The 22,958-nt window shown below is 40.5% G+C and overlaps 1 long non-coding RNA gene and 1 pseudogene across 1 annotated transcript in view; one reads left to right on the forward strand and one right to left on the reverse strand.

Annotated features, from left to right (window-relative positions):
• LOC148109451 (uncharacterized) overlaps positions 1-22,958 on the reverse strand; it is a 653,768-nt gene that overhangs the window by 619,030 nt on the left and 11,780 nt on the right. The window lies entirely within an intron of this gene.
• On the forward strand, positions 710-2,129 carry LOC123797973 (large ribosomal subunit protein eL32 pseudogene; annotated as a pseudogene).

The following is a 22,958-nucleotide window of genomic DNA, read 5'->3' on the forward strand; positions in this document are numbered from 1 at the left end:
CATTTCTTTACCAATTCAACTGACTTTTGAACCAAAATGCCTAGTAAAAATGTTGAGAAAGTGCTTAGTTTTATCTACAACTTCAGTATCAGCAAGAGTTAATTCTATATGAATTTTATTGTTTTAAAAGTCAAAATTTATTTGTCTGGACAAAATTACAACCTGCTCTAAAACTGCATAATAAAAACTTTCTGAAGATGTAAAAAAAAAAAAAAAGACCACAACAAAATGTGTTATTTGAAATTATTTAAATATGCATAAAGAACGAAGGGTCTGGAGAACAGACTTTGATTCAGGAACAGGACTTCACATTTACTATAGTTTATTCCCACAAAACATTAGTTCCATGTTCTGCTATCATCTGCCTTAACTCTTGTCTTTAAACCAAGAAGCCAGAGCCCTCAAAACCATGTCAGGTCCCACAGCCTCATTTATAGAAAATGCTCAGAGGCCTCTTTTTCTCACCAGGTGCCCTCTTTGGCCTCCCTTGTTCCTAAAACAAGAATGCCATTTATCCTCTGATTTACCTCTTACTAGTCACTTGGGACAATTATTCCTCCTGATTGGGTTCAGGCTCCTGCATTCTAGGCTCCCTCAACAAGGAACAGTTGGCCCAAGGAGAAACAGGAAAACAGAGAAATTGGTTCTGCCCTATGCAAAACAGCTGGAACATTGTATAAAATGATAATCAGACACCAAAAATCATATAATGGAACTAGGAAAATTTTTGAAAAGAATTAAGAAAGTGGCAAAAGACAATGCTGTCCACAAAGATTTGACTGCTCACACATTTAAAGAGGTCATGATCAAAATGTATACAACTGTGTACCATATGGGTAAGAGGTGAACAAATTCTGTGGTTGTTGACTTTGGGGCTGAAATTGAACTACTGGAAATGTGTGCACCAAATACTGAAATTTAAGAATTTAAGACCACCTTTTAAAATTCAAGAAACTTAAATTTAGGAAATATGAGGAAGTACTGTTTCACGAAGTCAAGATTAGACTTGTGGAACTCGTTACACCATGAGAGTTGTAGAAATGGGAAATACAAATTAAGCCCCAAAGGATTTGGAAATATTTATGAATGACCAAGCCAGAAAAAGTTACTAAGAAAGCTTAAGTTATAACTAAGTTTTAAGATTACCATCAAACCTTCCTCCTACGGGGAGAGGTTCTGAACAGGGTGTAAGTTGGGGCCTGCATGAGATGTCCAAGCAACTGGTGGCCCTACAATGGCCCGAAGATCACCTACACTCAGAGATTAAGTAAACAAATGTATTAATGATAATGGAAGTCTGATTTCTTACTACCAGAGAAGGAAGGTACAAACTTGGAAAGGGGTAAAGCTAGAATGAACCCTATGGTGTTTGACTGGAATTGAAGGTAGCAGTGTGAATTATTTTTAATAGAGGAAGATAGAAATAAATGCAAATGCACACATATATGTTTATACACATATATTTCCTAGTTCAGAATTCTACAGAATTCTACAGTATTCTGAGAAGGCCTGGGTACCATTACATCTCAGTAACAATGAGCACAGCTACTATTCAGATATGGATTTCTAAATATCACTCTCCACTCTTTTCCTCAGTGCTTCCTACAGAGGTGGCCACCCACAGACCGCTGGTGAAGCCCAAGATCATTTACAAAAAAAAAAAACCAAGAAGTTCATCTAGCACCAGTCAGACCAATATGTCAAAATTAAGCACAACTGGTGGAAACCCAAAGGCACTGACAACATGGTGCGCAGAAGATTCATAGGTCAGATCTTGACCACTGGGTACAGGAGCAACAAGAAAACAAAGCACATGCTGCCCAGTGGCCTCCGGAAGTTCCTAGTCCACAACGTCAAGGAACTTGAAGTGCTGCTGATGTGCAACAAATCCTACTGTGCAGAGATTGTGAGCAATGTCTCCTCCAAGAACCCCAAATCCATTTAGAAAAAGCAGCCCAACTGGCCATCAGAGTCACCAATCCTAATGCCAGGCTGTGCAGCGAAGAATATAAAAAGCTTATGTGCACATTGTATTTGTGTTAATAAAACCATCAAACTCCAAAAAAAAAAAAAAAAAAAGCTATCACTCTCTACTAAAAGTAACCAGGGCTCCTTGGAGAAATGACTGATTCCCAGACTGGGGCAGGGAAAGAATACGATGAGCCTGGAATATTTGTCTTGTGAGCGAGTAAGGAAGTTCTCATAGCATGAAGGGGATATATCAAAAGGACACAGAAGCCCATTTGAAAGGCCTCTTACTGGTCAAGTCTGGGACAATTTAAGTATCGAAGTGATAATAATGGATTAAGACCCACTGAACAAGCTGGAATCCAGGAGTTGTCTCTTATAAATTAAAAAAATAGATGGAGGGAAAAGAAAGGTCTCCCTTATGGCAGAATGTCAACAAATACAGAAAGAATTATGGAACTACAAATCACAATTTGCAACCACAACCATAATAATTGCGGCAAGAATTCTCAAACTAGTGGACAGAAGTGGAATGAGAAATGGGTTTTACAGAGTCTTGAAGTATTGGTCCACAAAATGCTTGTTAATTGCATTAATAAAGGGTGGGGGAAGAAAATTTATAGTGGAGAAACCTGGCAGACACCGTCTTCACCAAGTGATCAAAATTAGTTACCAACAATAATTAGGGAAGTCAACATCATACGGCACACTATAGGTACAATATGAAGAACACAGACTCGTTGCTTCTGTAATGCTCCAACCAAAAATACACAACCTGGGTCTAGTCCTGAGGAAACACTAGAAAAACCCAAATTGAGTAATATTTTACAAAATGACTGGCTTCTAATCTTTAAAATATGGATATCATAAGTCATAGGAAGACTGAGGTACTATTCAGATTCAAGCAGATTAGAGACAGATGATCACTAAAAGCACACGATTCAGATCTCGATCCTTTTGTTATAGACAATGTTACCAGGACAACTGGCAAATCTCGAGTTGGGTCTCTAGGTGAAGGATATATGGGAATTCTTTGTACTATTTTTGCAACTTTTCTATAAGTTAAAAATAGTCTAAAAAAATGTTTTATTAGGGGCGCCTGGGTGGCTCAGTCAGTTAAGCGTCTGCCTTCAGCTCAGGTCATGATCTCAGGGTCTTGGGATCAAGTCCCATGTCAGGCTCCCTGCTCAGTGGGGAGTCTGCTTCTCCCTTTCCCTCTGCCCCTTTCCCTGCTCCTTCTCTCTCTCTCTCTCTCTCAAATCTTTTTTAAAAAATATTTTATTAAAAGCGCCTCAATTTTTAAATATCTACACACTTTAAAAAAAAGTCAAAAGCAAAGTCAGAAGATAAATGACAAACTGAGGGCGGCAGAAAAAAAAGGAAATAGACATTAGGAGGAAACACAACTGTTCCTAAGTACGTTACTTGGGATCATCCGTTTGCATGGGAATACTGTGTACGATGAATGAGGATTCTCAGTGTGACTACTGTCCCAAATTTAAAATGGACCATCTTTCCAGACACACAGAGCTCTAAAACTAAGTATCGCTAGTTCTAGAATCATCTTCAAAAGCTATGGAGTTCAATCTTATTAATGCTATACCACATTACTAACAGTTGTTGAACATAGCTCCATAATCTATGCCTCGGGAGTTTCATGGAATAACATAATTTTAAAAGGGGAGTAAAAAGTGAAATTTACACAGTGCATATTTGTAAAAGGACAGATATACAGGACCCACTTTACATCCCTTCCAGATTTGCTTGCCCTCACACCCTTCTCAAGCCCTCAGGCACCAGGGCCTCATCTCCTAGCATAGCACAACAGGCGGTCTCAGCCTCCCCAGAAGTGAGGACAAGGCTTTAACAAAGCCATCACTGTGTCCTCTGCAGAGGGTCTACAGGAGTTCCAGGGCCCAGATCTAACCAAGGGTCCAAGGCTGTGTTGCAGAGCAGAAGATCTGCCTAACCCAGCGACTGCCCAAAGAGGCCAGGTAACACAATCCCTAAGTCCAGCAGCATTAACACTTTATGGGTAAACTTTAATAGAAAATGACTCCAGATGATTCCAAAGTGTGCTGGTTCCACACAGCCTACCTGGAAGACACAGCTCATGCCTGGTGATAAGGTGCTCTCTTATGAGGCTGTGACCAGCTGGGTAACACCAGCCAGCATTTGCTTTCTCTCTGTCTCACTAGGACTGCACCTCTGCTAAATCCTTAGGATGCAAACTTTGGCTTAGGCTCTATTTTCTAGGAAATATATTAATACAGTCTTTTTTTTTTTAATTAAACAAGCTCCTTCACAGTACTTCTACAAGCCTTTGACATTCTGACCTATGTCATGGGTCTTCAACAATGACATATTGTGTGTTGCAAACCAGTTATACTTTAACATAGAACCCTTTTCTGGAGAACATCTTGCAGAAATAGGGCTCTGCAGAGTGAAAATCTGGGGAAAACCAGTGTTGTAGACTTCCTTTATAAAAAACTCATTAAATGAATTTGAATGTGCCACAAATTTAATCTTGTCTTTCAAAACCTAGCAATAAAAATGTGTAACACCATTATTCTTGAACCTAGGTTGTAAGATCAATGACAGGAAGCCTCTCTAGAGGGTCAGAGGATTTGAAAATACTTCATAAATGACAACTGCATACTAACAAGTAACATCGAAATTCCTACTGTATGACAGACAAAAGTCAGCCTTTACATACCACTCAGAGGTAGGCACCATCATCTCTATTATACAAAGAGGAAATGGAGGCACAGAGAAGTTTGTAACTTGCCCAAGATGACAAAGCTAGATAAGTAGCAAGGATGTGAACTGAGAGCCTACATACTAACTACTACATCATCCCTACATTAGGATTAGTTCATACATTTGCACTCAGCCCTCACAAGGACACCAGACATAAATTTCTTTATCACTCAGCTCAATAGAATACAAACAAATCAGGCTGTTGAAAGAATCCCAAAGCTTTGGTGCTCAAAATTGGTATTACCCTTATCTTTGACTAGTTCTGCCTTTATAGCAAGCTGGCACCAAAGAAGGGCATCCCTGTTTGGTAGGATTTGCTATGGTAGCTGTGCCTCTCTACGTCATGCTCTTGCCATGTGGCTTCCTGCAAGCCTCCTTCCTATTCAGCTGGAATCTGTTCCTAAACCCCACATCCCTTCAGGTGTTCACCAGCAGAAGGTGGGGCTGAAATCCTAGGCATGTACGACTAAGATAAGGAGGCATTAAGGAAAATCTCCAAAGAAGTAGGCGTGTGATTTAAGGTAACCAGGAGGGCACCTGGTAAGCATCCAACATCACGCTTGATTTCAGCTCAGGTCATGAGCTCAGGGTTGTGAAATCGAGCCCTGCGTTGGGCTCCCGCTTAGTGAGGAGTCTGCTCATCCCTCCCCCTGCCTCCCCCACCATGCTCCCTCACCCCCAAATAAATAAATAAAATCTTAAGGTACCAGAGAACAAGCATATGTTAGGGGATAGAACAGAAGAGAAGAAGGTAGGGTCAGTCCCTCTGGCAATTAGGTGCCTCTGCCCTCTAACAACAAAAATGTTTTGGCACCTAAAAGACTCATAAGTACATAGCAGGAGAATAACCAGGGCACAGTGCAGAGTCTCTCCCCATTTTTTTTTAAGCACAAGTGTGAATTATCTATAATGTAAGAATGTTGCATTGGAGAGGCATAGGAACTGGAAAGCTCACTCACTAAAAAAACAAAAACAAAAACAAAACTTGGTACGAAGAGATCCAATCCTCTCAGCCTCAGCCTCATCACTGTACAATTCTGAAATGACCTTAATAAAACATAACCTATACATATATCCATTTTCTGAAACTGTATATATGTACTACCTTAACTATAATAAATAATTTGTGTTTCGATATGAAAATGCTTGTACAGGGCTACAGAAGAAAATAACGCAATAGTCTGATACATGTATTCACTCCTTAGGAATGTCTGCTTTTGAGAAAACCAGAAGCCATTCTGTATGGGAAGGACAAGAAAATGAAAGAAGGTACTGGCACATACTAAACTATTATAATATACACTTACCTCTGCCAACTTCTTATCTAAAGACAATAAGGAAAATGAGGGATTTACCTTGAAGATGAAAACATTCAAAAGTGTGGAAAATAGGGTAATATTTTATATGTGGGGCAATTCTACATATTACAGGGACATCTTGCATCCTGGGACTCTGGCCACTACACACTAGTGGTGCTTCCCAGTAATGCCCCACCCCCCAAATTTCAGAAATGTCCCCATGAGAACCACTGTTCTAAAAGTCTTCACCCGAAAACAGGCTATCCTCTTGAATTTCAGCGTACATCCACCTTGACCATTGTGGAAGTTGGGTTCAACAACAAGATTTCTGAGTTCTTTTGGGGACGTATGGGGAAAGTGTTATTATAAATAAATCTATAGGACTGGGTGTTATATGCAAATAATGAATCACGGAACACTACATCAAAAACTAAGGATGTACTGTGTGATGACTAACATAATAAAAAATTATTAAAAAATAAATAAATCTATACAACTAATATAAAATGAAAGCTGATTATTATACACAATCTACTACATCATTTATAAAACTGAAAGTTTAGTAGTACCATTCTTTTATTAAACTATAAAAGATATGGTTTCTGCCTCCAAAATTTCAAGATTTGCAAATTCTGATTCAAATAAGCAAATAATTACAAGTCCTTCATGCCATTCAACATCTTGCAACTTGGACCTTTTATGCCTTTATGCTAAGATTCTTGGGAAGTTCAAAATCTTAAGGGTTGAAATTCTTGTGTGGGAGAAATCATGGAACAGGAAAAACAAGATACTGAGCTACTATTATGCACCAGCCTCTAAGGAGTTCGCTTTACATATAACTGAAAAGTTTACTTTGCTCATTTAATCCCACCACAACACTATGAAGTTGGAAACCTCACCTTACAAATGAAGAGCCTAAAGCTTAGTAAGACTAAGTAATTTGTCCAAGTCAAACAGGTACTTCACGGCAGAGCCAGGTTCCAGGTTCTCATCCAGGTTAGACCCTAAACCAATGCTACCACCAACCATCACTATCACAGAGAAACTGAAGGGAAATCACTATGGAAAAAAGTATAATAGTTCCTCAAAAAATTAAAAATAGAACTACGATATGATCCAGCAATCCCACTTCTGGGAAATGAAAACAGGATCTCAAAGTAATATCTGCACCCCATGTTCATTATCACATTATTCACAATAGCCCAGGAATGGAGATAACCCAGTTGTCTGTCAATGGATGAATGGATAAAGAAAACATGGTGTATATAAACAGTTGTATTCTATTCAGCCGTGATAAAGAAGGAAATCCTGCCATTTGCGACACGAATGTAACTTGAGGGCATTGTGCTCAGTGAAATAAGTCAGATACAGAAAGGCAAATACTGTATGGTATCACTTATGTGTGGAATCTTGGAAAGCTGAACTCCAGGAAACAAGAGAGTTAGTAGTTACCAGGGGCTGTGGGAGGGCATTGCTGGCCAAAGAATACAAACTTCCAACTCTGAAATAAGTTCTGGGGATCCACACAAAGACAGCATGCTACTGGCACAAAAACAGACACATAGACCAATGGAACAGAATAGAGAACCCAGAAATGGACCCTCGGCTCTTTGGGCAACTAATCTTTGACAAAGCAGGAAAAAACATCTAGTGGAAAAAAGACAGTCTCTTCAATAAATGGTGCTGGGAAAATTGGACAGCTATATACAAAAGAATGAAACTTGACCACTCTCTCACACCATACACAAAGATAAACGCCAAATGGATGAAAAACCTCGATGTGGGACAGGAATCCATCAAAATCCTAGAGGAGAACATAGGCTGTAACCTCTTTGACATCGGCCACAGCAACTTTTTTCATGACACATCTCCAAAGGCAAGAGAAACAAAAGATAAAATGAACTTGTGGGACTTCATCAGGATCAAAATCTTCTGCACAGCCAAGGAAACCGTCAAAAAAACTAAGAGGCAGCCCACGGAATGGGAGAAGATATTTGCAAAGGACACTACAGATAAAAGACTGGTATCCAAGATCTACAAAGAACTTCTCAAACTCAATACACAAGGAACAAATAAATCAAAAAAAGGGCAGAAGATATGAACAGACACTTTTCCAAGGAAGATATACAAATGGCTAAGAGACACATGAAAAAATGTTCAAAATCAGTAGCCATCAGGGAAATTCAAACCAAAACCACCTTGAGATACCACCTTACACCAGTTAGAATGGCAAAAATGGACAAGGCAGGAAACAACAAATGTTGGAGAGGATGTGGAGAAAGGGGATCCCTCTTACACTGTTGGTGGGAATGCAAGTTGGTCCAGCCACTTTGGAAAACAGTGTGGAGGTCCCTTAAAAAGTTAAAAATTGAGCTACCCTATGATCCAGCCATTGCACTACTGGGTATTTACCCCAAAGATACAGACGTAGTGAAGAGAAGGGCCATATGCACCCCAATGTTCATAGCAGCATTGTCCACAACAGCCGAATCATGGAAGGAGCCAAGATGCCCTTCAACAGATGACTGGATTAAGAAGATGTGGTCCATACATACAATGGAATATTACTCAGCCATCAGAAAGAACGATTATCCAACATTTGCAGCAACATGGACAGGACTAGAGGAGATAATGCTAAGTGAAATAAGTCAAACAGAGAAAGACAATTATCATATGGTTTCACTCATTTATGGCACATAAGAAATAGGAAGATTGGTAGGAGAAGGAAGAGAAGAAGAAAGGGGGGGTAAACAGAAGGGGGAACCATGAGAGACTGTGGACTCTGGGAAACAAACTGAGGACTTGAGAGGGGAGGGGAGTAGGGGATTGGGATAGGCCAGTGATGGGTATTAAGGAGGGCACATATTGCATGGTGCACTGGGTGTTATACACAAATGATGAATCATGGAACATTGCATGAAAAACTGGGGATGTGCTGTATGGTGACTAATATACCAAATAAAAATTATTTTTAAAAAAAGAGCTACAGTCATTTCTTAGAAAATTTGTTTAGGGGCGCCTGGGTGGCACGGGGGCGCCTGGGTGGCACGGGGGCGCCTGGGTGGCACAGCGGTTAAGCGTCTGCCTTCGGCTCAGGGCGTGATCCCGGCGTTCTGGGATCGAGCCCCACATCAGGCTCCTCCACTATGAGTCTGCTTCTTCCTCTCCCACTCCCCCTGCTTGTGTTCCCTCTCTCGCTGGCTGTCTGTATCTCTGTTGAATAAATAAATAAAATCTTTAAAAAAAAAAAAAAAAAGAAAATTTGTTTAGATCACCTAAGATGACAAAACCGCTTTACTATTCTCAAATAAAGATCGCTGTTTGCACAAGACTATTATTTAAGCAGGATTTTGGCTCCATGGTGTACAAACAGTTGTTGGGTTCACCTTGGGTAATATCTTAATGTTGAATGGTAAGAAGTGGGGTAAGATTTTCAAACAGTGCATGGAAGTTTTAAGTCATACTGTTCCCTTTCTCAGGATCTGAACGATCTTGATTTTCCTGCAGTCTCTTGTCATCTTTTTGCAGCAAAGAGATCTGATCAGTGTGAGTTTCTGATTGTTCAGTCCTTTGACGTTTATCACACCCTTATCACCTACAGTCTCTGTGCAGGTCCCATGGCGAATACAAAATATCTGTGCCTGGTTGCCTACTGTCCTGTCCAAAGTCATGTCAGGGAGACAAGAGATGAAAATTACATGGGCTGGAACTCGTCTACACAGCTGGTAAGAATATAAGCAAGTACAACCCACTACACAAATTGCAGTTTAGAAGTGCCTACTAAACCCAAACACATGTATGCCTATAACTTAGGACTCCTGAGTATATCTCCAACAAAAATGAGTGGGTTTAAACACTGAAGACTTAAATGTCATTAGTAGCTTTGTCACAGTAGCTCAATACTGGTAACCAAAATATTCATCAAGAGTAGAATAAGTAAATTATGGTATATTTATATAATAAGATATAACAATAAAAAAACTAATACTTTCAGCAATATGGAGAAATATCAGATATAACGTTAAGTGGAAGAAGCTATACACAAAAGACTACATACTATAGGATTCCATATATGTTTAAAAATAGCCTAAGTGAATCCATAATGACAAAAATCTAAATAGTGGCAGGGCACCTGGGTAACTCAATCAGTTGAGTATCTGCCTTAGGCTCAGGTCATGATCTCAGGGTCCAGGGATCGAGCCCTGCATCGGGGTCCCTGATCAGCAGTAAGTCTGCTTCTTCCTTGCCCTCTCACGCACCCTCAAATAAATAAATAAAAGTCTTTAAAAAATCTAAATAGTGGCTACTTTGAGAGAGATATTACCAGTGGGCACAGGGAATTTTCTGGAGTGTTAAAAATGATCTGAGTGGGACGTTTGCATGGCTCAGTCAGTTAAGCCTCTGCGTTGAGCTCATGTCATGATCCCAGGGTCCTGGGATCAAGTCCCACATCGGGCTCCCTGCTCAGCAGGAAGCCTGCTTTTCCCACTGCCTGCTGCTCCCCCTTTGCTCGCTTGTTCTCTCTCTTCTGACAAATAAATAAAATCTATAAAAAAAAAAAAAGATCTGAGTGGTCATTACATGGTTGTATACACATGTAAAAATTAAATAAAATTTAATTGACAGGAAATTTAAGTATGTACATATTACTGTATGTAAGTTACAGTGCAATTTAAAAAGTTCAATAGCTGTGTAAGATTTAGCTTAGAGCTATCACAAGACAGTAAAAAGAGTTGCCAAGAACACTATATAAATACACGCTGTGAATACAAATGATGGCGAGGGTACTCCATGGCCAAGGTAGGACTTGAAGGCCTCCATCTAAAAGGTAAACTTAAGCTAGGTCTACGAGAATAGGTACTATCTGGACTGGTAGAAACATTCAGTATTATTTAATTTTCACAAGCCACTGAAGATTCATTGGCCCCACTACTGGATTCTTCCTTGGAAATCAGGGCTCAGTTAACGTGGAAGGCTTGAAAGTCTACAAGGTGTTCTGATCCATCTGCCCACAGTTTCTCAAACTTTAGCGTGAAACTCAGCCATGGGTTGGGGATAGGGTGGCAGAGATGTTAAGATGCTGATTCCCAGGCTCCCAGTTTTCTAATTTGATGAGTCTGGATGGGATGGAATCTAAGACTTTGCCTTTTCAACATGCCTATTTCAGACTTACTATACATAAAAAATAATAATAATAAAGAGCAACACTGGCCACACTCTGAGGAATATTTTATGACTGCTGCAAACTAGACCCAAGTCATCTTGATCCATTTCTGAAAACACCTACCAATCAGTTCTGAACTATCTTTACTGAAACTAATGAACTACAACTTATCTTTATGATGGTCTAATCAGAAGAAACAACACTTCTGGCCATGTGCCAGGAGGAAAGACAAAACTGATGCTCTTGATTGAAAGTTATGGTTGGGATAGCTTGAAGACAGTTCTGCTGTTGCATGTGCAAAAATAGACAAAGGCTTGTAGGAACCCAGCCATCTTGGCTATGCCTTTCACGCCCTTGTCATCCCCGCCCTGGCAGCACACTTTAAACTCTGTATAAAAAGGTATGACTCATAAGACCTATTTTTAGTACTGTTTCCTAAACTGCCAACCACACCTGTTTTGTATGTCATCCCTCCTCTGTGTTCTCCACCTGCCCCGCTCAGACCTCTCTGGCCGTATTCTTGACAAAATACTTTGATATGAAACCTCTTGTTGCTCCTGGCTCTGCCACTGGCCCTCATTCCTCCTGCATGTTTCCCTGCTCCTTTCTGCCTGGGCATATTCATGACAATACCCAAGCCTCAACTTAGGACTTCTTCACAACAGGCTACCCACAGGAACAGCTCTACCTGGCTGGGCCTGGGTGGGACCAAATCTAGTTGGGACTCATTTGCATTTAGAGAAAATATTCCTAAAGATTTATGAACCTGAAGTACATAGCTAAAGTGAAAACACAAACCCACACATGTGAGAGTAATCATCGGTACCCAATAAAAATCGGTTTCACATATTTCTTTGCTGAATATTCTAATCTCATTATGTATCCTTTTCCAAGGCATTCATCAAGGATCTCTCGGTTTATCACTAATACTAGTTGCTGCATAAGAAGCCTTACCAGATACAATCTTCAACCTCAAGTTCTTATAATCTAGAATAGCTCACACCTAAGGGAACTAACCTCAAGGAACATTAGGCACAGACCTTTTTTCTTTTTTAGTTGAAACCCTGTCAACCATTTCTGTTAGACAAGAATGAGAAGAGACCAGTAAGAAGCTAGCCAAAGAGTGGTTACCCATTAATTTCCTTCACAGAGAGACAGGAAGCTATTATAATCTCTCAGGATTACACATATTAGTAAATAAAGTACTCTCAGTATGAGTGAGCCATGTGGCAAGCTCAGTTAGTGCTCTGGGAAGAAGAGGAAAGACCATGATCTGGAGAACAAAACCCAGTATAAAAAAGATCAACTCTCTCTCATTGAGAGAAGAAAGGATTCACTGAGAAAGTATTTTATGGCTTCCTGGAGAAATACCCCCTGACAAGGAGATACAACAGGAGAGCTCCTCACTTTGCTAAGTTTGAACTCTTTTAGCATCTCTAAGTATAAAATATTAAGTAATCATAAATATGGTTACATGCTTTAGCCAAAAAAAAAAAAAAAAAGACTGGTTGACATAATAATCAACGTAAAAATCAAAGAAAGGTCTTTGTCACTGTGCCTAAAGAACACAAATCCAATTGTGCATAAAGAACCCAATTCCTGTGTCAACTGGAGACGGTCACACTAATCTAAAGAGAAACGCTGGGGAGCCTGGGTGGGTCAGTTAGTTAAGGGACTCTTGGTTTCAGCTCAAGTCATGATCTCAGGGCCCCGCATCAGGCTCCATGCTCAATAGAGTGTCAGCTTGAGATTCTCTCCCCCCCACCCCTCCCCCTGCTCGCTCTCTAAAATAGATAAATCAAAAATAAAGTGAAAAACACTGTATAGGACTGAGCTCAATATATCAAGTAGCTGGCTTAGTAAGGAGGAGCGTGGCTGGCCACTCATATACAGGCAAGGCAACAATGCAGGTACCAGAAGACAAGCAAAGGGCTCCTTTCTGGCCTAATCAGGCAGCTGTCCAAACACTATGCTGGGTGCCCCCAGCAGGATAAGCTGCTGAGCTATGTATGCTCTTATGGGGTTTCAGAGGACAGGGCAGCTAGGACCCCTCTAGGAGAGCTACAATGCTGCAAGAGGAATAGGAGAGAAAAAGAAGAATTAAAAGGTTTGTATTTAATTATCTTCCCCGCCCCATGTAAGGCAGAATCATTAACCTCATTCCCAGCACACTTCCCTTGACCTACCTGTAGGATCAAGTAGATATGCAAAGAGTAAGAAAGCCCAAGAACCAAAGATAATAGTTCAGGCCTAAAGAAAATGAAGCCACTGTCAGCCAAGAATGTTCAGCAGAAGGAAAAAGTTTAATAACAAGTATATTATACTTACTTGGGCAACAATCTGGTAACTATCAAAGACAAATATTTAACCAGCCATTTTGGGAAGACAGCAGGCCTTAAACAACACAGTCCCTTGACCACCCTTGAGATTGTGAATTTCATGTGTCTGCTGTTAGATTGCAATTAGTCTGTGTCAAGTCTGTATTGATGAAAAAATATTAATCTAAATAAAAAATATAGGTATATTAACATATAGTGTATTATTAGTTGCAGAGGTAGAGTTCAGTGACTCATCAGTCTTATATAATACCCAGTGCTCATTACATCATGTGCCCTCCTTAATGTCCATCACTCAGTTATTCCATCCTCCCATCCCCCTCCCCTCCAGCAACCCTCAGTTTTTCCCTATACTTAAGAGTCTCTTATGGTTTGTCTCCTTCTCTGATTTCATCTGGTTTTATTTTTCCCTCCCTTCCCCTATGATCCTCTGCTTTGTTTCTTAAATTCCACATATGAGTGAGATCATATAACTGTCTTTCTCTGATTGATTTACTTTGCTTAACATAATACCCTCTAGTTCCATCCACATCGTTGCAAACAGCAAGATTTCATATTTTTGATAGCTGAGTAGTATTCAAATATAAATACACACACACACACACACACACACACACACAATATCTTTATCCATTCATCTGTCAATGGACATCTGGGCTCTTTCCATAGTTTGGTTATTATGGACATTGCTGCTATAAATATTGGGGTACAGACACCCCTTCTTTTCACTACATTTGTATCTTTGGGGTAAATACCTAGTAGTGCAATTGCTGGGTCATAGGGTAGCTGTATTTTCAACTTTTCAAGAAACCTCCATACTATTTTCCAGAATGGCTGCACCAGCTTGCATTCCCACAAACAGCGTAAGAGGATTCCCCTTTCTCTACATCCCCGCCAACATCTGTTGTTTCCAGAGTGCTTAATTTTAGCCATTCTGACTGGTGCAAGGTGGTATCTCGTGGTTTCGTTTGTATTTCCCTGATGCCAAGTGTTTAGCATTTTTTCATGTGTCTGTTAACCATTTGTAGATCTTCTTTGGAGAAATGTCTGTTCATGTCTTCCGTTCATTTCTTGACCGGATTATTTGTTCTTTGGGTATTGAGTTGGTAAGTTCTTTATAGATTTTGGATACTAGCGCTTTATCTGATAAGACATTTGCAAGTATCTTCTCCCATTCTGTCAGCTATCTTTTGGTTTTGTTGACGGTTTCCTTTGCTGTGCAAAAGCTCTTCGTGTTGATGAAGTCCCAATAGTTCAATTTTTGCCTTTACTTCCCTTGCCTTTGGAGATGTGTCTAGCAAGAACGGCCGAGGTCACAGAGGTTGCTGCCAGTGTTCTCCTCTAGGATTTTGACGGATTCCTGTCTTACATTTAGGTCTTTCATTCATTTTGAGTCTATTTTTGTGTATGGTGCAAGGAAATGGTCCAGTTTCATTCTTCTACATGTGGCTGTCCAATTTTCCCACCACCATTTGTTGGAGAGACTGTCTTTTTTCCATTGGATATTCTTTCCTGCTTTGTTGAAGATCTTGACCAGAGAGTTGAGGGTCTATTTCTGGGTTCTCTATTCCGTGTGTCTGTTTTTGTGCCAGTACTATACAGTCCTGATGATTATAGCTTTGTAATACAGCTTGAAATCTAGGATTGTGTTGCCACCAGCTTTAGTTTTCTTTTTCAACATTCCTTTGGCTATTCAAGGTCTTTTTTGGTTCCATACAAATTTTAGGATTATTTGTTCCATTTCTGTGAAAAAAGTTGATGGTAGTTTGATAGGGATTGCATTGAAGGTGTAGATTCCTCTAGGTAGCATAGACATTTTCATAATATTTGTTCTTCCAATCCGTGAGCATGGAATGTTTTTCCATTTCTTTATGTCTTCCTCAATTTCTTTTATGAACGTTCTATAGTTTTCTGAGTGCAGATCCTTTGCCTCTTTGGTTAGGTTTATTCCTAGGCATCTTATAGGTTTTGGTGCAATTGTAAATGGTATCGACTCCTTAATTTCTCTTTCTTCTGTCTCATTGTTCATTTATAGAAATGCAACTAATTTCTGTGCATTGATTTTATATTCTGCCACTTTGCCAAATTCCTGTATGAGTTCCAGCAACCTTGGGGTGCAGTCTTTTGGGTTTTCCATATAAAGTATCATGTCTTCTGCGAAGAGGGAGAGTTTGACTTCTTTGCCAGTTTAGATTCTTATATTTTTAACCACAAAAACTGAGAGTCCTGTTAGAATGGCCCTCAAAACCAAGTTGATTCCATCTAGAAAGACTTGCCAAGAAAGGTCAAATTCACTTAACTGAAGAAAGAAACTCTGGCAGAATACATGAGTTTTGCCATCAGAAGGGTAGATGGAGTAGGATGCGTGGGTGGCTCAGTCAGTTAAGCTTCCAACTCTTGTTTGAGGGTTGTGAGATCAAGCCCCACAGTGGGATCCACACTCAGCAGGGAGTCTGCGTGAAGATGGTCTCCCTTTGCCCCTCCCCCCACACACTCTTGTGCTCACTCAAATAAATAAATCTAAAAAAAAAGGGGGGGGTAGACGGGCACTGGGCTGGGCAAGGAATTATAATGTGCAAAAGAAGAGACAATAGGCTTACAATTAGGAAGGCACACTATTGGGGTCCTCAGCACTATTCTAAGGAAGGAACGGACTCCAAATGATGCTTGGAAGAGCCAAGTCTCACTTCTGAGAGCAAGACCAATTAGAATGGAGACAGCTAAGAGCAAGCTCAGCAAGAATGAAAGTCAGGGGTATTACAGCTTCATGCTACCTGTGCTTGGTTACCTGTGAAGGGGCACAAGATCCCAAGCCAGTACCCCACTACCCTCATTCCCTTCAGGTCACTACCCCAACTCAAGGATCTACCAGAGCTTCAGATTAGCTTTCCTAGGATATATAAATGTGCCCTCCCTGCCCCACTACCAAAGTATCTAACTTCGTCTCTCACTCCACCCTACAGAGGGCCTCCCTAACCAGCCAGGGAAAGTGCCCCCAAGCAAGTCTTGATCATTTTCATTCTTTGGAGTCAAGTGGACTGGAATTTCATTATCAACTCCAATACATGCTCTTTAAGTGACTTCAGTTTTAAATAAAGGCAAAAAACCTCCTACTTTGTAAATTAATAAAGATTAAATGTTTTACTGGGTGTCATTCAACATTTAACAGAGTGTCCAACGATATTTTTCTTACCAACTGGCTTTTCCATGTACATCTCTTCTCAGCCATCTTCCTTCCGGCCTGGAATTACCACTTCCTACCGTCTATTCCACACAATCCACATAAAGCCTGAGCTCTCCTATAAGAGATATGCCCTGGCAAAGCCTTTCTTCATTATATCGATTCTTCAACCCTCAGCCTAGAACCCCAGAATGTGCACACAGTGAGTTCTCAGTAACTGCTTGGGTGATTTTAATTGATGGATAAGGGAAACACTGGTGAAAATGCTGCAGGACAGTAAAAACTACCTGTTATACTAACTGCAAAAGAAGGATTTAGACATTTTAATAAACGATCTACACTTGGGTGACCTTTAGTCATGCTTTCCCAAATAACACAAGAGTGAAACATCCCTTTTGCTAAATTACAAGAGTAAAGAACTATTAGGATAATTATACCATAACAAATGCCAGAAATAAATTATCTTAATTTTATGGACACTTTCCGAAATATATACCCTAGCCTTGCAAAAAAAAAAAAAAAGAAGAAGAAGAAGAAGAAGAAGAAACAAGAAAAAAAGAAAAAATGTATTACTATTGCTCAGATTTTACTAATCCATGAACCCCTGGGGAAAAAAGCCCTGAGTTTATCCTATAATGGCAAGTGGCCACCTTTTCTGTGAACATGAAAGAAATTCAATTTCTCTAGACACTTTTTTCCTCTGCTACTAGTGAGCTCCAGGGACTGGTAAACTCCTAAAGGAAAACCATAAAAAAAACCATAATCCAGAGAAAACAAAATCCAGCTAGTTAAACTATCACCAATAAGAAGCATAAACAGGAACAATTTTCAATTGCTTGGAATCAAAAGCTCAATTTTAAAAAGCTTCAAAACAAGAGTTTACTGTTTCCTGGACATCTGCAGTTGAAAATACACACACACACACACACACACACACACACACACACAGAGTGTCCTGGAAACTGCTCTGGTTTACTTCATACTGAGTGATTTCCAGGTGTGAAGGGGGAAACTGGAGCAGAATAAAAAAATGAAATGAGCATAAACAAAAAGTTTTTCAGGGCATATTTACATATACCTTTCTGGTAACTCTTTGCACATAAATGTAGCATGTAGCACGATGTGCTACTTGTTTGAAAGAAGCCTTATGCTGGGGACAGCTTCAGGCAGATTTATCACTGATAAGTTCCCTGTAAGATTTCTAGCTCAGAGACCCTTGGGAGAAGGGCCTGGCTTAACATTACTTGTCATTGTCCTTCTGTCTGGAGCAGCAAGCAGAGTAAGAACCTTTGATGGTGAGTGCCATAGCTTTAGGAGCAGAACTGCCAGGCAGCTGTGTATGCTTCCCAGACTGTGGAACAAGCAATAAAAAGAAAAAAGCAAGACGAGAATTGCCAACTTCTTGCAACATGGAGCCATAACTGTAAGAGCCAAGCTGGTCATTTTTCCACCCAGCCAGCCCCAAGGTTGGCGTCTGACATCAGTGTGGAGAATGACATCAGAGAGTCTCCAATCACCTGCTTGACTGACAGTCTTGCTCAAAAAAAAAAAGCCAGGAAAGCCAGAGACACAAGAAAAGAGGTAGAGGAGGGGGATTAATTTTGCTCAAAAGGCCCTCACTATTTGTCAAATAGACCAGTACTTCAACCAACTGAATAAAGCCAGACTTTCAGAAAAAGATGGGAAAAAAAAAAGAAGTATTTTCAGAAGAAAAAATAAGACTAGAAAATTTAGATTTAGGCGTATCTGCTAAAGTTCCTAATCTATAAGCCTGACAAAATGACTTTAGCTGGTGTTACAGACTAAATGTTTCTGGCCCTCCAAAATTCATATGTTGAAGTCCTAATCCCCAGCGTGTATGTATTTGAAGGAAGTAATTAAGGTTAAATGAGGTCATATGGGTAGAGCCCTGGTTCATTAAGATTAGTGTCTTTACAAGAAGAGACACCAGAGAGCAAGCTTGCACTCTCCTAGTGTGCAAATGCAGAGGAAAGACCATGTGAAGCCAAAGCAACGATCTACAAGACAGGAAGAAAGTTCTTACCAAAACCAAACCCTAACAGAACCTTGATCTTGGACTTCCCAGCCTCTAGAACTGTGAGAAAATAAATTTAAGCCACACAGTTTGTAGCATTTTGTTATGGCAGTCCAAGCAGACTAACACCAGTCAAAGGAATAAAAGGGCTCGCAGAACTGACTAGAAGATGGAGAACCAGCCTAGAAACTGGCAGGATCCAAGTCAGCTCCAGAGAATGAAGAATCAGGAACAGAGCACTGGTCAGGATGCCACTGCTGGGATAAGCAATCCCAACTGTTTCTAAGTCCCAGAAGGATGTCTCCAATTGTCTAAGCCTAAGCCATGTGTAGCTCCTGGTTGTACCAAGAGGGAGAGAAAGTATCTTGTCCTCTCCACTTCTATGATGGCCTGCTGACATGTGTGTGATACCAAGACATCACAGTGGAGCCAGGTCTGGACTCAAAAGGAAATCAGGATAATTCTATGAAGGGATAATGGCTGCTGGGTAGTCTAAGAATTTTTAATGTCCACCATGCTAAATAACTTCACAAATTCCTGATGGGCTCACCATTCTAGTATGCATATCACATGTCTGAATGGGATTTCTATGGCTATAGATTCAGAGATAAGTGACTCCTAGAGGAGCCCCTACTCACTTGTAGAGCTACAAGGTCAAACTTCTCTAAAGGTCTATACATTGTCTATCTCTAACTTTCTGAGTGAGGACTACACAGTACTTGGTGGTCCTTGATCAAAATGCTGGTGCTTAAAAGAAATGTTATTGACTACTATACACTATCATTCACTCATCAATTCCATGGTCCCAGAACATCAAAATACCTTCTGATCGCCCAATTACAACATTTATTAAACAACATGTATCACTGTTTTGCCAAGGAGTTTTATCCATAGGGCTTCCCCTGTCCTTCCCCTCCTTAGAGATGGAGACAGAAAAAGACATATAGACACAGGTCTATAGCTGGACAATGATACAAAGAGATAGAAGCACAAAGAAACTAAAGGAGACAAAGAGAAAAGACAGCCTGAGCAGACAGAAATAACTGGAAGAGACCAAAAGTGGTTGAGATAGGCATAACAACTCACCTAAAAAGTTATGAGTGAACAATACTTCTAAAAGACAAAGAGGGCTCTAGATGAACTTTCTCAGACACACTAGGCTCGCTAAATCTCAAGAGTCTAAGTGATTTGGGCCATTATTTCCTCCAAACTCCTCCCATCCTCCCCATGGCCCCAAATGCCACTCGACCAAAAGAATGGTAGTAGGGAAAAGACAGAAGCTCAAGGCTTTGCTAAGTGATGCCCGGCATCAGACAACAAAATGCTTGATGGCCAGAGCTGGATTTTCTGCAATAAAAGAACACAAATAGACAAACCAAACTGGAATGTCAGGTTCTGACCCTCTGCTGAATGAGTTCCTAAGAAACACTTTGTTACAGGGTTTTTCTCCTAGATTATGTGGGTTGTTTTGTAGGGTCTTTCTGCCCCAAAATCACAGCTTATTTATTCTTTCAAACAGTCTGTGAAGTCAAAAGATCAACAGTAAGAGAGAAAGTAATCAAGGAGGAGAGATGGAGTTCCCATCCTCTAAAACCTTTGAAAACAGGAAAACCTACAAACTACATAAGTAGAAAACAACCAGAATGTAAATAAGCAACATGTGAGCAAGTAGGACATTAGAATGAACTAGCTGCACCAATGCCCATGTAAGTGGGAATGGCTTGGATAGACGTCTTAAGTCCCACTTGTCCTCACTTCTTCAATCTGTTCAATCTATTGTGTTCAGCCTGCGCTTCGCAGACTCTGCAAATTTTATTACACACATTCAATAAACTCTCCTATGCCCACCTAGAAGCCAAATCCAGTTCTCGTAGTTCAATTCAGAACTTACTTTGATTCTGCTGTTGCTTTTACACAGCTGACCAGTTTGCCTTTCTTCAACTTTGTCTCTCCGAGACTCCCCTCTCCTCGTCCTCTTCAGGCTCTCTGCCTCTCCTTCTCAGACTCTCTTCTCCAGCTGATCCTTTTCCACCCCCACTTAATGCTAACAATTCCTGAGCTCTGTCCTTGTTTTTCTTATTCTCCTACACGTTCTGACAATGTCATCCATACCTATGGCTATAAATACCAACTACAGAGTTCCTCAGCTTTATCTCTAATGGAGGTTCCATTCCCAAGTTCCAGATCCAGATAGCAATCATCTACTAGATAATATGTTCCTAAATGCCTGTACCCAGCTCAAAACTGAATATCCCTATCCATAACTTTGCCCCTCCCCTAGGTCAGTGTTTGATGCCACAACCTACTCAGGCATCTGGAAGTCATCAAAACCTCCCCTTTACATAATTGCTCTTTAAGTCCTGTCATTCCACCTCCAACTTACCAAGTCCAGCCCCTTCTTTTCATCCCCACTGCCACAGGTTAGTATGGAGCCCTCAGTCTCTTTCTTCTTCTCCACTACCCACCCTACCTCCTAACTCACCCGTTCCAAGCACACCAGCGTAATACTTCTAATATTTAATCATGATTCCCACCCACTCAATATTCTCCATATGTCATCAAACACTGATAAAATAAAATCTGAATGCATTTGCATGGCAAACACCAAGCATAGTATTCTTGGCTACTAGACCACTATACCTGCCTTCAGTTTGCATCACACTCTACTGCATATTGTGGCTGCCTCATTGTGCCAATTTCATCTTCAAAAGGACCAGTGCATAACACAATGCCTAAACACAGCATTCAAAAACACCAATGATTACCTCAATGGATGAAAGAACCAATACCTCAAATTTCCCCTTCACAAAATTTCCCCCGATATGCAACATTTTTGTTGTCCATACCTTAAATACAATGCTACCTCACTCAAAAGAATAGAAAAATCTAAAATGCAGTTTTTATATTCTCACCTCAAGAAGCTGGAGCTGGAACAGAAGAACAGGCCTAACCCACGCATGAGAAAGCAGCTGATCAAGATTAGAGCAGAAATCAATGAATTAAAAACCAGTAGCACAGTAGAGCAGATCAACAGAACTAGAAGCTGGTTCTTTGAAAGAGTAAATAAAATTGACAAACCACTGGCAAGACTTATCCAAAAGAATAGAGAAAGGACCCAAATTAATAAAATTATGAATGAAAAAGGAGAGGTCACGACCAACACCAATGAAATTGGAAGGATTATTAGAAACTTTTATCAACAGCTATATGCCAATAAATTAAGCAATCTGGAAGAGATGGAGGCCTTCCTAGAAACCTATAATCTACCAAGACTAAAACAGGAAGAAATTGATTTTTTAAACAGACCGATTAATTATGAAGAGATTGAAGCAGTGATCAAAAACCTCCCAAAAAACAAGAGTCCAGGGCCTGACGGATTCCCCGGGGAATTCTACCAAACATTCGAAGACCAAATAATACCTATTCTCCTGAAACTGTTTCAAAAAATAGAAACAGAAGGAAAACTACCAAACTCATTCTATGAGGCCAGTATTACCTTGATCCCCAAACCAGGCAAAGACCCCATCAAAAAGGAGAATTACAGACCAATATCCCTGATGAATATGGATGCCAAAATTCTCAACAAGATCCTAGCTAATAGGATCCAACAGTACATTAAAAGGTTTATCCATCATGACCAAGTGGGATTCATCCCTGGGATACAAGGGTAGTTCAACATTCACAAATCAATCAGTGTGATAGATCATATCAAGAAAAGAGTCAAGAACCATATGATCCTCTCAATTGATGCACAAAAAGCATTTGACAAAATACAGCATCCTTTCCTGATTAAAACACTTCGGAGTGGAGAGAGGGGAGGAGTTAAGATGGTGGAGGAGTAGGGGACCCCTTTTCAGCTGGTTCCGAGTCGAGCTGGATAGGTACCAGACCATCCGGAACATCCACGGGATCAGCCTGAGATGCAGGAAGATACATCTGGATCTCTACAAATGAACATCTCCAGCGATGAGTATTGAGGTACATGAAGCCGCGCACAGATACCGGAAGATAAACGGAAGGGGGAGGGAGCTGCCGCGTTTAGGCACCGGGAAGCGGTAGCCACTTGCACTGGGGAGCAGGTGGACGTGACCGGCACCCGCGAGAGAGCAGACTGAGACCGTGAGCCGGGGAAACGCACGCAACCAGTCTGAAAACCGAGCTCCAGAGTGCGTGTGAACCACACTGAAACGGAGCTCCGGAGCATGGGGGGGGCGGG

This window comes from Ursus americanus, chromosome 9 (assembly GCF_024610735.1).
Source record: "Ursus americanus isolate L20-20 chromosome 9, mUrsAme1.1.p, whole genome shotgun sequence".
NCBI classification, from domain to species: domain Eukaryota; kingdom Metazoa; phylum Chordata; class Mammalia; order Carnivora; family Ursidae; genus Ursus; species Ursus americanus.